The sequence below is a fragment of the Elephantulus edwardii genome, unplaced genomic scaffold (genome assembly GCF_000299155.1).
Source record: "Elephantulus edwardii isolate Elephantulus edwardi_28Jun2011 unplaced genomic scaffold, EleEdw1.0 scaffold00152, whole genome shotgun sequence".
NCBI lineage: Eukaryota > Metazoa > Chordata > Mammalia > Macroscelidea > Macroscelididae > Elephantulus > Elephantulus edwardii.
The window spans coordinates 1,875,298-1,892,181 of record NW_006399902.1 but is presented as its reverse complement, the minus strand read 5'-3'; positions in this window follow the sequence as shown (position 1 = coordinate 1,892,181).

The window sequence follows — 16,884 nt, the reverse complement described above, 5'->3', positions numbered from 1 at the left end:
CTAGAGGCTGTTGGGTTAGACTGTTGTTCTTTTTCTATTTGATGAATGTGTTGAATTGGATCATTTATTTTGTGTCTTTCTTCATTTTTTATATGTTTGCCTGTTGCTATGAACTGACCCCTGAGGACTGTCTTTGTTGCATCCCAGAGGTTTTGGTATGTTGTGTTTTCATTATCATTTGTTTCAAGGAACTTTTTATATCATTCTTTATTTCTTCTGTAACCTACTTGTGTTCAAGTAGGATGTTATTTAACTTCTATGTCGATGGCTTTATAAACTTTATTTATGGTTAATTTCTAGTTTTATGGTATTGTGGTCTGAGAAGATACTTTGTATTATTTCAATGTTTTTTAATTTGTTGAGATTTCTTTTGTGCTTTAATATGGGATCATTTCTAGAGAATGTACCATGTGCACTTGAGAAGAAAGTGAATTGAGTTTTAGTTGGGTGCAGTGCTTGAAATACATCCACAAAGTCGAGTTGACTGACTGTAGTTTAATTCTTCTGAATCTTTGTTAAGTTTCTTGAATTGACCTATCTTTCAGTGAGAGTGGTGTGTTTAAAATCTCCTAGCACTATGGTGGTGCTATCTGTCTCTTTGTTCAGTTCTGTTAAAAAATTGTTTTTTATATTTAGCAGATCTATAATTTGGTGCATAGATGTAGACCAATGTTATATCTTGTTAGCCTTTCCTTATCTTTTAGGGTGATTTTCATTCTGAAGTCTATTTTATCAGATATTAGTATTGCCACTCCTGCTTTTTTATGGATGCCATTTGCTTGGTATATTTTTTTTTCTCCAGCTTTTGATTTTGAGTCTATTAGACTATCTCTTGTAGGCAACATATTGAGAGGCTTTGCTTTTTTATCCATCCTGCTATTCTTTTTCTCTTAATTTGTGCATTAAATCCATTCAAGAGTGATTATTGATAGGCCAGATTATATTGTTGTCATTTTGCTGTGTTTCTTTTTTGTTGTTGTTTCTTGTTACTATGGTCCATCCACTTTCCTTTGGTGTCTCTGTGTGTAGGATTTTCCTTAAAAGTTCTTGTAGGTTTGGTCTTATTTTCACAAATTCCTTAAGTTCTTTCTTTTCTACAAGAGACACAATTTCTCCTTTGTATTTGATCGAGAGAGAGCTCTGCTAGATACAGGATCCTAGGTTGGCAGTTGTTTTCTTTCAACTTTCTGTATATGTCATTCCATTGTTTTCTTGCTTGCATGATTTCTGCTGAAAAATCAAAACTTAATCTTATGGCTTTTCCTTTGTAGGTGACTCTTTGGGTTTTTTCTCATGTTACTTTCAGTAGTCTATCTTTTATTTTGGATAATTTGACTATGTCTTGATGTTTTCCATTTTGGTCTATTTGGTGTTCACTGAGCTTTCTGAATGTGCATTTCTTTGTTCTTCATATTACTTGGGAACTTTTCTTCTAGTACCTCTTCCACAATTTTCTCAGTGATTTCCCTATTCTTCTCATATTCTGGAATTCTAATCATACATGTTATCCCACATAATTATAATGTTTTCTTCATTTACTATATGTCTCATCTCTGATTTTTCTTCTAGTATGTTTCCATTGAGGTGCTTGTCTTCCAGCTCATTGACTCTCTGCTCCATCTCTTCTGTTTTACATTTTTGTATTTCTAAAAAGTGGTGCACTTCTGCCATTTCAGTCTTAATGTTCTGGATTGCATTTTCATGCCTTTCTGTTATTTCTAGTACTTTGTTAGTAGTACTAGTATCTCTTTATCTATAGTTTCAATTCTTTCTTTCATTTTTTTTGCATTCTCTTCCATATTTGTACAAGTTCCTCCTATTTCTTCTGGCTCTGGGTCACTGGAGCATTTGCTTTCTTATTGGTTTCCATTGCTTCTTCCATCACCTACACCTTCTTCCATAGCCATTCAAATAAGTCTTAATCAATATATTTTTTCCTAATTCTCTCTCTCTACATTATTTCCTTTATCTGTTGCTTCCATTGTTTCTTCTTTAATTTGTAGTTTTATTCATAGCTGTTAGAAGGTCTCCATATAAACATGTATTTTCTGCTTTCTTGACTCTGAGGTATTAGTGAGGTCTCTGATATTCTTTGGGTTTTTTTGGAGAAAGCTTGATTCATTTTTTCATAGTGTTTGTAATCACCTGTTGCTTTCTTGACATTATGTGAAGTTTTTCTTGTTAAGTGTTAGACTGTTTCTATTGTGTCTGTGAAAGTTGGTGATGGTTCTTGCCTTTATAATGTTACTAGTTAGTTGCCCTGTTAAAATGTGGTGAGGTACTCACTCCATTGTAAGTTCTTTTGGGAAGAATTTGCCTCTCTTAAAATCTTTGAGGTTCTCTCTATTTTGGACTGCAGACCTGTAGGAATTTCACCTTGAAATAGTCCCCTGACATCAACTCTATTGGCCTCCTTCATATATGAAGTGGCTGAGTGGTGTGAGACCAGGTGCTCTACTCAAGCACTTTCTTACACACCTTTTCTCCTGGGGTTTAATGTCTTTCTTTGTCTCTGGAGTGGCAGGAGATTAGAGATCTGCTAGCTCAACCAGCTTGCCTGCAGGGAGTCTAAATTCAGAACCTCCCTCCCTCTCCCAGAGAGCTACCAAAATCCCTTCCCTCTGTCTGAAGTTCTGTGTACTAAAATTTCTTGTCTTGTTTGGCCCCTTGGATGTCCCACCAGTCTCAGAGGCAGGACCACCACCGCCACCCCACAGAGGTACCTACAACCTCAGGGACACCTCCAGCCTGTCTCCCCACAGAAAATGAAGAGTGCTCCCTCTTGGCACAGAGCCTCTACCTCTCCTGGCCTTTCTCCTGTGGCTTGGTGTGCTTCTTTGTCTCTGGTATTGCTGGAAATCAGACCCCTGCCTAGGCCACCTGTGTGCAGAGACTCCTGGGTCAGTCCTGTGTTGCAGGGAGCCAAGAAAATTCTTTCCTGTGTGCAAATTTCTGCATTCTAAAGGCTCTTGTCCTGCTTGGCCCATTAGATGGTCCCACAGCTGTGGAAACAAGGACCCCCAGATGGGAGTACCTCTAACATCAGGGACACCTCAGTCCTGTCTCCCCACAGGCAATGGAGAGTACACCCTCTTGGCACAGAGTGCCCACCTCTCCTGACTGAAAGGGCTACCTGGAAGCTGGGCAATGTTCCACACTGATGCACCTACTGGGAGACATTCCAATCAGCCTGGTATAAGATGGCTACAGCCAATCAGAAGAGAGCATGACCACTGGCCACATCTTACCTAAATGTCAGCTATGACACAACCCACCTAAAGGTCCTAAGTAGCTCCTTCCATGGAACGGGCAGAGGGCATCCAAGTAGTGTCCTCCACAGAGAGCTGACCAGTGAAAAGAGAGAGCTGACCACCAAATAGATGAACTTACCTCCGACTCCCACTTATAAAACTTTTGTTGTAACTTTCCCATGAGCGAAGTTTGAGAGCTGATAATAAATCCTTTTTTTTTTTTTTTACTTCATCTGGTTCTTCATGGCCTTCTTCACCTCACACTGACCTTTTCTCCTGCAGCAGCTTGCTGTGTTCCTTTGTCTCTGGTGTGACGCAAGATCAAACCCCAACCTGGGCCGCCTGTCCATAATGACTTTTAAAGCTGTCATTTCTAACAGTAGCTTCTCTAATCTTTAGACTAGCCTAACCATATAGCCTAAAGGAACCATTTCTTTCGTGTTTGAGTAGGTGCAGATGTCCTAATCTATCTCTAAGGGGTCTTTTCTTTATGGTCAAACAGATGGAGTATGCAATAGCTTATAACAGAATGGTCTCAACTCACAGCATTTATCAATAAATGTTTTGGATTTTTTTTTTAACAATGGGTACCTGGGAAAAGACATGCTTGAGAAAACCTTTTTAATTGCAGGTTCAAAAAAACAAAATGTCCTGCTATTGTTCAAGGACTATGCTATGATTTACTAAAAATCACATAAACTTGCAAAGATGTAGCCTTAATCAGTCACACAGTTGTGCATATGTGTTAATCCAGTAGTATCCACATTCAGATATCCTACCTTCATCTCCCTGCTTTCAACTCCTCTGCTTGTCCCTCAGCCAGTCAGGAGTTTGCTGCTTTAGTTTCTGCTTCAACTGGATAAGAAACCTAGCTTCTTTGTTATCTAACAAAGCAGTTATCATCAATTTGAATTTGGACATTTTCCCTAGTTAGGATTGTTCTTAGGATTTCAATAAGTTTCTTTGACTTAATTTTTACAGTGTTTGTTTCCCCCCTAAGACAGTATGGTGTCTGGTTCCCAATCCACCCTCATTCTCCATCTGTTGCCTCCTCATTCATCCCCTTAAAGATGCCCATCGCCCCTGTAAGGACAGTCTGATTGACTATAAATCCCATGTATCTTGTCAGAAGGGTTAATCATGAGGGGGTCTGGGTTTCACTGGGAGTGAGAGGCATGGCTTGTACATCTGTGGGACAGTCACAGTTTGTAGAGATTTTGGCTGAAATTGGTTTCATATCTAGAGAGATAGGACTTCTAAGAAGAACAACAAGCACATCCATCAAGCAAAATCACACTTCAAGGCAAAGGCTATTTGCAAGATGAACAAGAGAGCATCCATCAAAGTGCAGGCTGGTGTCCAGAATGTGCTGAATTCTTAAATTCAAGACCATAGGGCAATGGGAGGATGCTATTGAGAGGGGTCAGGTGGCTGAGAGGAAGAAAGGAAAATAAGGTTCCTGTAAAAGGAGCAATTTGAAGGCCTTTCCCTATTGAAAAGGAGAACAATGGAGGCTGCCTACCATTGTTTTCATTTAGCCAGGGGGTTGGGGTCTGTCTAGATAATCTATTGTAGCCAACAATGTAAAAATGATTGTGCTTAAGTAGTGAGTAGGCATGGAAACTTAATACCTACTACTTCTCAGAATGGGGGACTCACCTAGTCTTTCTCAAAGGCTTCACATTGTTTTTAAAAATAGCAAAAATAACATTTATCTTTGGCACTATCTGGTCCTGATTACTTGCAGTGCTCTGTGCCTGTTGCCTGCAATCCTGACCTGTTGGTGTTATGAGGTGCCATCCAGGTGATTCTGACGCATAGAAACCCTACAGGATTGGCTCCAATTATTCCTCAGGATTTCCTAGGCTGTAATCCTTTCAAGATTTTAAGGCTTTTCACCTGCGGAATCACTAGATCTTTTCAACTGCCAACCTTTCCATTAACAGCCAAATGTTATGCCTCCAGGGCTCTTTAACTTTGACTTACAGCTCCAAAATCTCCTCTTCAGTCCCCCAGAATCCCAGGCTGCTAGAAGGCCAAAGAGTAGGGATTACCAACTAAACTTGGAAACATCTTCAGAGAAGTAGTGCACAGAATAAAGGAACAGACCAGAGTGACAGAAGGAGAACAAGAAAAGATGGTACAAGATCCAGAAGACCTGGAAGAGGAGTGCAAGTGTGGAGAGATCAGGATTCAATGATTAAGACAAAATATTCTGATGAGGAGGTACCAGCGAGAGAGTTTCAAAAGGGAAGAGGCTCAGAAACCAATGTGCAAAGTCCCACAACAGGTGAGGGAGACCCAGCTGCAGGACCCAGTATTCATGTAGCAGTTCTTAGCTCCTTGCTCACATGCCTCTCAGACTACCTGTTACATCCCCTTCCCTACCTAGCCTTCTTTCTACTTTGAAGCAGGGCTTTCTTCCTGAAATTTTCCCCTTCCATCTTCCACTAAATCTGTTACAGTATTACTTTTGAAGATAATGAGGTTCTGGTATGAATTTACAGTCCCTGAGTGTCATAAACAATAAGGAAATTAACTGATAACTGAAGGTTGAAAGTTCAGACCCAACTAGAGATACCTCAGAAGAAAGACCAGCAGATCTGCCTCCAGGACACATAGTCTTATACACCATATGGAATTATTTTCTTCAGGTAGTCTGATGAGAGTGACATCATCTTTAAATGCTACATAAAAATCTCTAAACCACTATGATGCATAAGGAAGAGAGGACATCTGGGAAGTCCAAAGATCTTCCTTGGATTATCCAACTTTCAGGTGGTTTTTCAAAAAAATATTTCATCATGAGTACAGATAATGTGGGCTCTAAAGCAAATACAGTAGATCCAAATGTCCTTCCATGAGAAGACCATGATGTCCATCCAAGGACATCTAGGGAACAATCTGGCACTGGAGAAGCTGTAATCTTACATGCAGGGCAATGTAGGCTTTCTGTCCATCAAGGAGGATCTTATTGAGGTAACAGACATGCTGCTGCACAAGGTGCCAGTTTCTGCCTATGCTGGTCCCATCACTCCTTGTGAGACTATAGACTAGCCCATCATACTGGCTTGGGTCCTAAAACACCACCTTTTCCCAGGCTTTGAGTATCACTACTAAATTCTTCAGAGGCACCATCAAAATGCTAAGTAATATGCGACTGGTTAAGAGTAGAGACCAAGTGGACCCAGTGAAGCCCCCCTACTGAGCATATGCACATCATCCCCTTCTCCTTTGGGCCAAGCATCTACAACCTGGACGGCAGCATCTACATCGCAGGGGAGACTACAATCTTGCTTCCTGGAGGGTGTCGGCGATGTTGTCAGTGTATCCCTAAAGACTGATCACCCAAACTATCATCAATGAATACAAATGTGTTCTAGTTTTATCTGTGAAGACACAGTACACCTCCCCACTTATGGGAAAGGTCAAGTTTTCTTGGTTGATCCATCTGCATGTGGGACTTTTATTCCTGCTGCTATTCCTGGCCAAAGCTTAAGCCAAGAAAAAGGAGACTTGGACGAGAATATGAGATCTGGTCTTTTTATTTATTAATTTTTTTAATTTAAAAGTAAAGCATTACTTTTATATTGCTTTACTTATAAAGTTCATATGCATTGTTTTTCACACCAGGTCTTGCTCATTACCTTTATCCATCCTTATATAATCTTTTTGACTGCTCAACAACCACTAACCAATTCAACCAGCTTTATTTGTGAAATTAAGGGGAAAGACTTCTCTCTTTAAAGCACAAACCAAACCATAAAACACCTTGTCTGATTTACTTGAGGCCATTGAATTTGACTCGGTTTTGTGATGTAGACTCACTGAAATGTCTTCATGCTCAGTTTCTAATGACAATTATGTGCCTCTTTCCTTTTTTTTATGTTTTACTATGTAAGATGTCAAGTTGCTCTTTTGCAGAGTATTGATGTAGTAGAAGGAAGTGGAGAATCATTTGATCTATTTAATGTTTATGAGGAGGTGTGAAGGTAGGCAGATCCACTTGGAGGCTACACTCTGTCTCCTTTCACCCTCTTAGTTCCTGCCTTACTGCTCTTGCCTTTCCTCATAGGCTTCTCTGGCTGCTCCCAATACCAAGAGGTGTGCATGGGCTGGGAAGGGCTTGCACCCTTAACTGGGCACACGTCTCCATAGAATGTCACAGGCTGAGAACTCAAGCCTGTAACTTGATCAAAGGGTCCAGGAGTAAAGGCCCAGTCTGTGACCTCTGAGTCCCTAGACTTAGGGGACAGTTCTGGCCTCTGAGAAAGACTAAGCAAGGCTGTTCCTCTCTTTGGATGGGGAAGGAAAGCCTTATCCTTGTGTCTTCACTGTGGCAAATAAGTCACACAGAGAAATTCTATCTCCTCTCTTAGCACCCAATCCCAAATCCAGAAGATTCCTAGAGATAATCTAATCTCACCTTATTATTGTCCAGGGAGAAAACTGCAGTCAAGGAGAGGAAGGCCCCTGCAGGACCACACGGTCATTTAGGAACAGAGTAGAACTCTGATGCACTCATTTGGACAATGCTATTTTCCATTCTTCCTCCTCTGTGGTTAGTGGAGGAAGTCCAAGGACCTGAAATTTATAAATAGCCTTTCAATATTAATATTGTATTTCAATTCTGAGACATACATTTTAATCTTCCTGAAAAAAATGATGGAGGGTTCAATTGATCTAGACATTTAATATTGTCTTTTTTTTCCCTGCTAGAGCTGATATTGACTTGATAGTGAATTTCCTGATGGATGACATTTCAGAAGAAAGCATATAGGTTAATGGTGCAAAACAATATAAGCATTAATACAATTGCTTTAGTCAATGTCAGTGTTTCTAGCATAGTGTTAAATATTGAACATGCAATTTGTCATTTAATTGTCCCCATCATCCCATGGGCTGAGTACTGTTATAAACCCATTTCACAGGTAAGGAAGCTGAGTTTGGAAAGGTCCAGATAGTTAGGGAAGGTCAGTTCCATTTACACTCAGTGTAATTCCAGAGTGTACTCCAGATATGCTACACCTCATTTATTCAGTCATCCTGCTAGATCTTAGAGTTGCCACAGTAAAAACCTTAGATCTGCTGCTAAGGAGCTGACAAGGACATCAGTGTTTCTCTTCCTGCCATTAATTTGTTATGTGACCTTAGAACAAGTCATGTTTCCCTTTGTCAAGGTCAGAGGCTCCACCTGGAATGAGAGGCTGGGTCCTTACTGCGTGCCCCACACCCTTCAGATCTTATGACCAGCAGGGCCATGAAGTACCTGTTCTACAAATCATCCAGGATTTTCCTCTTTTCTCAACTCCTGGGAAAGCCACATGTCCTGTGACAGACTTTGAGCTAATGGTGCACTTTATTCTGTCCACTGTGTCCAGCAGTGACTGTTGGTTTTGAGGGCAGTGTTTTCATACTTGGGACCCTAGGACCCTAAGCGGGCCCTCCTACTCTGCTCTCTCCTTAGCCACTTACACTGGACTTGGAGTCTTGCCTTACATCCCCTTGAATACAACTCATGCATCACCTCTCCACTCATGTTCAAGGTAACAGGTAATTGGGAAAAAAATCTTTGACACTGTTGATGATGTTCCCCTCACTGCTCTGTGACAAAGTTGAAACAGTGGAAAGTATTGATTTGCTAGGACTGAACTGTGAGACCAAGATCAAAAGGGGGAAGCAACAGGGAACAGGGGGGAGAAAGAGAGGTAACGTAGGAAAGAAGACCAGGTTTTACTATGAAATTATAATCATTGTTCTCCTGGCAGCATTTCTTCTCTGCCACCAAGACAGATGGCTCTCTAAGCGACAGCAGATTTGTATTTCATTAGGACAATTTAGTCACAAGATCAATGATAGTTCTGGAATCCCTCTGGCATCCATGAGAGCGGGTGAGCCTGGCAAGAAGCTTGCTAAAATTAGGCAGCTGCTGGCAGACGCTGGATAATAACAATAATAGTGCATTGATTTCCAAAACAACGATGAAGCTGAGTGAGTTTAATGGGTTTCCTTGTTCTCACTCTTTCAGGAGGGACCTTCTGTAATAAAGTGGCTCCTTTTTTGAGGAAAAAGAACTATTTGAAGGCAAGTTCAGTAATTGACAGACTGGGATTAGGGGTAGGTGGTCCAGCAGAGAAGGGGAGAGCCAGCTCTGCTCTTGATTAACTGTGGTTAGTTATTTCACCCTATCCCACCATCTGTGAATAGTAGATGCTAGAAAGAATACAGGCACTCTATTTGAATCCACCAAAGATGTTGATTGTGGAGCCAAGTAAGATGAAATTGTTGGCAACTTCAATCTTTTCGTCATCTATCATGATGTTGCCTATTGGTTGCTCCAGTGAAGAGTGTGGGTTTTTTTTTTTTCATGTTGAGATGTAATGTGCACTGAAGGCTGTAGTCTTTGATCTTATGCAGCAAGTTTCAAGTCCTCCTCACTTTCAGCAAGCCAAGCTGTGTCTCACTTTCACCAAGTAAAGTGTCACCTGCACAATGCAGATTGTTGATATGTCTTCCTCCAACTCTGATGTGATATTTTTCATAAAGTCCAGCTTCTTGAATAATCTGTGCAGCATATTCTCTGATTTGCACTTTGCTTGTTTTGAACTATGCATTGTTCCCTTGCTCTGTTCTGATTCATGACATATAAAAACAACATAAAGAATAAATGGCATAAAGCTTATCATAACACTTAGCACATGGCTAATAAGAAATAGATATTTGAGTTATTCTTTCTAAAATGTCACAGATTCCTAAAGTAAGAGGAGGCACAAAACTAGCCTCTCTTTCTTTGTCTCTCTAGCAGGGACAAGAAATTAGGCAGTTTGGCCAAGGTCATACAGCAAGTCCTTGGCTGACTTGAGCCTCATATTCAACTGTCAAAACTCCCAGAGAAATACCTCTCCACTACAGACATTTTTAGATAGTGACAATGATCTTGCCTCTATAGAACTTCCTGGCTGTTTTGAGAGAGAAGTGCTGAAACAACTTTGACTCTGTTAATGCCTAATCCAGTTTAAGCAATGCTGGGATCAGGAAAAAACAGTTATTACTTTGTTGTTATGTATCATTGAGTCGCCTGTGACTCATAGAGACCCTATGTACAATAGCTCTGAAACATACCCTGTCCTGAGCCAGTCTCACTGACTCTGACACACTTGCCCCTATTGCCCTAGTTACTGTATCAATCCATATTATCTGGGGTCTTCCTCTCTTTCTCTGTCCTTCCACCCTTCCGAGTATGATGTCCTTCTCCAAGAATCGATCCCTCTGTGGCCACATGCCAAAAGTATGTGACTTGGAGCTGCAAAATCCTAGCCTCCAAAAAGAAACTCACCCTATGTAAGACAGACTTATTTGTTTCCTTAAGGACCTTAAAATCATTAATTGAGTCATAGGGGTCCTTTGGATCCTGCTAGTGAAAAAGGATGGAAAATTCTTGTTGAATTTAATTTATTTTGTTGCCAAGTTAGCTCTCATTCATGGCAATCTTACGGATGTTGTTGTTATGTGCCATCGAGTCGCTTGCGACTTATAGCGACCCTATGTAAAAGAGCTCTAAATGCCGTTCTATCCTGTTCCAACCTCGCCATCTCAAATGCACTTATTCCCACCACTCCAGTCACAGAATTGATTCATCTCATCGAAGCCTTTGCAGCCCCTCCACTCTGCCAAACATGATGTCCTCTCCAAGGACCATAATTGCGAAGACTATAGCCCAGATCAGGCGTACCTTAGTCTCCAGCCTGATGTCGTTGCTGTTCAGTACTCTTGAGAGGTCTCTCACAGCTGAGACTTTCCCAATGCAATTCGTCTCTTGATTTCCTGGCTGCTGCTACCAAGAGTGTTGACTGTGGAGCCAAGCAAATTAAAACTGTTAACTATTTCAATCTCTTCACCACCCATACTGATGCTGCCAATTGTCCCAGTGGTGAGAATCTTTGTTTTCTTGATGCTGAGCTTCAATCCGTAGAGGAGGCTGCAGTGGTTGACCTTCTGCAGCAAGTGCTTCAGGTCCTCCTCAGTTTCAGCAAGCAGCGTTGTGTCATCTGCATAACGCAGGTTGTTGATGATTCTTCCACCAATCCTGATGCCACTTTCCTCCTCGTACAGCCCAGCATCTCGGATGATCTGTTCTGCATACCGATTGAAAAGGTAAGGAGCCAGAATACGTCCCTGACGAACCCCCTTCTTGATTTTGAACCATGTAGTGTCTCCTTGCTCTGTTCTGCCGACTGCCTCTTGGTCCAAGTATAGGTTTCGCATTAGCACAATCAAATATTCTGGGATTCCTAATCTTCTCAGAGTCAGCCATAGCTTGTTCTGATCCACACAGTCAAAAGCTTTTGCATAGTCAATGAAGCACAGATAGATATTCTTCTGTTATTCTCTGCTTTCTGCCAAGATCCATCTAACATTAGCTATAATATCCCTAGTACCAAGACCTCTTCTAATTAAGAGAAGGAAATACTGTGTGTGCTAGGCCATCTTCACAAAGCTTTGAGATATTTGAGCCCAGTGTTTTGGTTTTGGGGCCAACCCAGCACTTTGGAAATTCCCTTCATTTCCAGTGACTCTCTAGTACCCACCATGATATTATTTTCAGCAAATGGTCTTTACTGATGATCCATCCAAAATAAGGGAGCCCAAGTTTCACTATGCTCACTTCTAAGAGGCATTGCAATTGTATTTCTTCTAAACTATTTCATTCTTCGGGCAATCCATGGCATAGTCAACCTTCTTTACCAACAAAATATTCAAACGCTTTAGGCTTTCTGTCTTCCTTACTCACAGTCTAATTTTCACATGCATATGAAGTAATGCCATGACTTGGGTCAGGTATATCTCAGTCATCAAAGTGACATCTGTGCTTTGTGACACTAATGAGGACTTTTGCAGCAGATTTGTCCAATAGATTATGTCATTTTATTTCTTGACTGCTGCTTCTGTGGACATTGAAGTTGATCCAAGTAGAAATTGTTGGCAACTTCACTCTCCTTTTATCATGATGCTGTTTGTTGGTTCAGTTCTGTGAACTTGTTATTTGTTTCACGTTTGAGCAAAAGCCATACTGATGGCTATAGTATTTGACCTTTATCAGTAAAGGCGTCAAATCTTCTTTATTTTTGGTAAGTGAGGCTGTGTCATCTGCATATGGCAGGTTGTTATGGAGTCTTTCTCCAATCCTGATGCAGAGTTTATATTGTCTTGCTTCTCTGGTCCCCTGCCTAGCCTCAGATTGCATGAAAGTGCTCCTGGACCAGGTTGGGCAGAGATTATGGAAGCTGGTTGTGAGGGGGCAGCTTCTTCCTTTCTTTTCCTTCTCAGCCTCCTTCTTACAAGTCTACTCCATAAACTGTGCAGCTCCCTTTTCTTCTCCTTCCTTCCCTCTCTTTTTGTCCCAGCCATCTCTCCTCCTTTCTCCCTTCCTCTATTTTCCCCTTCATCCTCTCTCACTTCTCACCTCCAAAGCTCCCTCTTCCCTTCTTGTCCCCACTCTTCCCCTCTTACTCTGCTCTACCTTTCCTTGTCACTGTATTCTTCTTTTCTTCTTCTCCCCTGCCTGTCACCTCTCCTCTCCTGCCTTGTTTCCTTCTAAATCCCCCTTTCCACTGCCTTTACTTTTTACCCTCTCTCTTTCTGTGTCCTTTGCCTTCTTCACTGATCTTTCTTCTGGTCTCTTTTTTGGACTCCTTGATCTTTATTTTCTCCCTCATTTTCTCCTTTCATTTACTGTCTCCTCTTTTGCCTCCCTTCTCTTCAATTTCCCCCACTTTTTTTCTTGTCCACATGCTTTGGCCACTATGTGAAGAGGTCACATCCTGATTCTCACAATGTTGTTGTTAGGTGCCATCTAGTCAACTATGATTTGCAGTGATCCAATAAACAGCAGAATGAAACCTTGTCCAATCATGCACAGTCTTCACACTCTCCCCCAAACTTAAGCCCATTGTTACAGTCTCTGTAATAATCCCTTTCCTTGTGGCTCTTCTTTCCTTTGTGGTGCCTAGCAGTAAGGAGTTGCACTGCCAGTTACCAGCTACTTTCCAGAAGGAAGAGAGATACTCCCATGCAATTTATAGCTTCTGAAAACCTCTTGGGAGGTCAATTATGAGTTGGTTCCAAATTGTTGTGGTTATGAGCTTTCAAGTTGACTCTGACTCATAGTCACTCTATGCACAATAGCTCTGAAACCTGCCTTATATTGAGTACATTTTATTGTCTCTGATGCACCTATCCCCAGTACCCCAGTCACTGAGTCAATCTATCTTATCCAGGGTCTTCTTCTCTTGCATTGTTCTTCCACCCTCCCAAGCATGATGTCCCTCTCCAAGGATTAACCTGTCTTTGCAATATTCCCAAAATATATAAGATGGAGCTTCAAAATCCTTGCCTCCAAGGAGCAGCCTGGTTTCACTCTCTCCGGGATTTATCTATTTGTTCTCTTAGGAGTCTATGGTATATTCTATACTTTTCTCAAGCATCACAACTCAAAGACATCTTGTTATATCATCCATAGTGATTGTCCAGGTCTCTTATGCAAAGACCATGGCCTGGTTTAGTCTCTAGACTGACATCATTGCTCTTCAGAACTCTGGAGAGCTCCCTGACAGTAGATTTTTACCAATGAAATTGAGCTTTTGATTTTCTGGCTGCTGGTACCAAGAATGTTAATTGTGGAGCCAAGCAAGCTGAAGCTATTAACAATCAACCTCTTCAACTTCTATCATGATGCTGCCAATTGGCCCAGTGGTTAGAATCCTTGTTTTCTTGATGTTGAGCTTCAATCCATATTGCAGGCTGCAGTCCTTGACCTTCTGCAACAATTGCCTCGGGCCCTCCTAAGTTTCAGCAAGCAAGGTTGTGTCATCTGCATAATGCAGGTTGTTGCTGAGTCTTCCTCCAATCCTGATGCCACATTCCTTCCCCTAGAGCCCAGCCTCCTAGATAATATAGATTGAAAAGGTATGGAGACAGGATGCATCCCTAGCATACATCTTTCCTGATTTTGTACCATGCAATGGTTCCTTACGCTGTTCTGACAACTACCTCCTTGTCCAAGTATAGATTTCGCATAAGCACAATCAAGTGTTCTAGATTTCTCATTCTTCTCAGAGTTAACCACAGTTTGCTGTGATTCACAGGCAAAAGTCTGCCTAGTCAATGAAACACAGATAGGCATTCCTCTGGTGTTCTACTTTCAGCCAAGATCCATATAAAATATTATAATATCCCTAGTGCCATGGTCTTTTCTAAGCCCAGCATGTACATCTGGCAGTTCTCTATTGATGTGCTGTAGTTTTTGGATAATTTTTAGTAGGATCTTGCTTGCAAGTAATACTAATGATATTCTTTGATAATTTACACACTGTGCTGGGTTATATCTTTTTGGAATTGGGAAAAAAAAATGAATCTCTTCCAATCAGTTGGCCAGGTGCTTGTCTTCTAAATTTCTTGGCACAAGCTGGTGACTGCATCCAGGACAGAATTTGTTGAAATAAGTCAAAAGGTATGCTGGAAATTTGTGAGGGCTTGTTTTTTGCCAATTCTTTCAGAGCAGCTTTAATTTCCTTCTTCATCACCATAGGCTCTTGATCATTTGTTGTTCCATAGGAACAACAGCCCCTCAATGGGCCCTTAAAAATATGCCCATGCATGCTAGGACCTCTGTGATCTACTAATGGCTCATACTGAGACCAGTCCTAATGTTATATATCTCAGGGACCAGAGTTCCTGAGTCCCTGATCATACAGCGCACTGCCTGTGGGAGTATCACATTCTTCTATGTCAAGCAGGTATTTGGTTATTAGAGAACAAGAACTTTTGGCTGAGTCTGTCCTGTGTGGCTTGTCACAACAATTGTATTCAGTACCTTCTCCAGGCAACTGTTGTATCCTGTAGGAAAGGAAGAACCAGAAAATTGCCTCCAGCCCTGATTTCCACCAGAGGCAGCAGAGAGAGTCCCAGAGTCTCAAGCCTTTTGGCAGAGGACTCACTGGGTAATTGAAGGGAGATTTAGTTAGTGATGACATGCAAAATGGGAAGAGAATGAGTTTGTCATGGTGAGGGCTGTAGGGCAAGAAAACATTCATAATAGGGTCTTTAGAATGCTCCCCACAACACTAATTCTCAACTAAGGCAAGGTAGCAGGTCTGATAGACAGTCATCCAGCCTGCTGTTCTGAATATTTAGCAATGTGGAGCCAATTGTCTTGGGGGAAAAATTTAGCTTTCACATTCAGTCAACAATAACCATCTTCTTACTTTATGCCAGGTCTTTCTATCTAACGCATTGACATCATCATCAAAGCCTCTGTGGCCAACTGAGAATGTAACTCATCTTTCACTGCCAACTAATCAGAACTGACTCATAGCTGACCTGTTAGAGGATTTCTGAGGCTATCATGGTAGGACACTGCCTATCATTCTCCCATAGAGCCATTGGTGGATTCAAGCCATCAGAGAGGTATAGCTTTTGGGTTTGCAACTCCCTAAGCACTATGCCACCAGTGTTTTCTCTTGGGGATCTAAATGATTTATCATTCTGTGCCAACAACTTAAACTTATCAATGAACGTGTCTATCTCCATCCCTATAGTATAAGTACTATCTCAATTTCCATTATAGAGATAAGAACACTGAGGCTTACAGGCCAAGTAAATAGCCAATGTCCTACAGCCAACTGATGGTAGAACTGAGTTTTATGCCCAAATGTCTCTGACCCTTATCCACTTTACTTCAGTGCTGCTAGAATGCAAACCCGCTCACACATCTACCTCAGGCTTATCAGATGGCATCATAATAATGCATTTATGCATTTGTTTTCCCCACTGGACTGTGAAATTTTGAAGATAAATCTCTGATTTACCTTTGCCTTTAAGCTCAGAGCCCAAGGGTTCCTTTAGACTCACGACGACTACAGCTGTTTATGTGTCATTGAAGTGGAACCAAATCAAAGCTAACCCTCTAGTGGGGTATCAGAGACTATAAATTGCATGGTAGGAAATTGTTCATCCCTCAACCAGACAGCTGCTGGTGGACTTGAACCAATTGATTTAGGATTAGTGTCTTGTGGTTAAGAGCTGCACTGTCAACCAAAAGGCAGGTGGTTTGAATCCACCAGCTGTTCCAAGGGAGAAAGGTGGACAATCTTCTCCCATGAAATTTGTTGTCTCTGAAAATCCAACACAGAGTCAATCTTGGGGTTGACAGTGCAACTCCTTACCTACTATGCTACCTAAGCTCTCTTGATGACTAATAGAGGGGAGAAAAGTAAGGTGGATTAGAATGCTCATTCGATGAAGCCAGTGGTACTAAGACATGCCATTACAGGTGGGGCTGAAAGAGAAACCAGGAAAGGCAAGGAGTGCACAGATGCCCATAACTTAACTCTGATGAATCAACCAAGGTGGCACTGAGTGAACCAGGGTCTGCTGGTGTCTCTGTTGGTAGGGCTGTCTACACATTGTTCTCAACACTGATGCTTAGCAACCTGTGTGCCATGTTAAAATACTCTACAGACTCAGAAAAGGGTCAAGCAGGATACTGATAGAGGAAATAAGTCAAGGACATAAGATAAATATTATATGATCTTTTTCTTACAAAAAGACGAGAATAGACATATAAAGAGAGCAA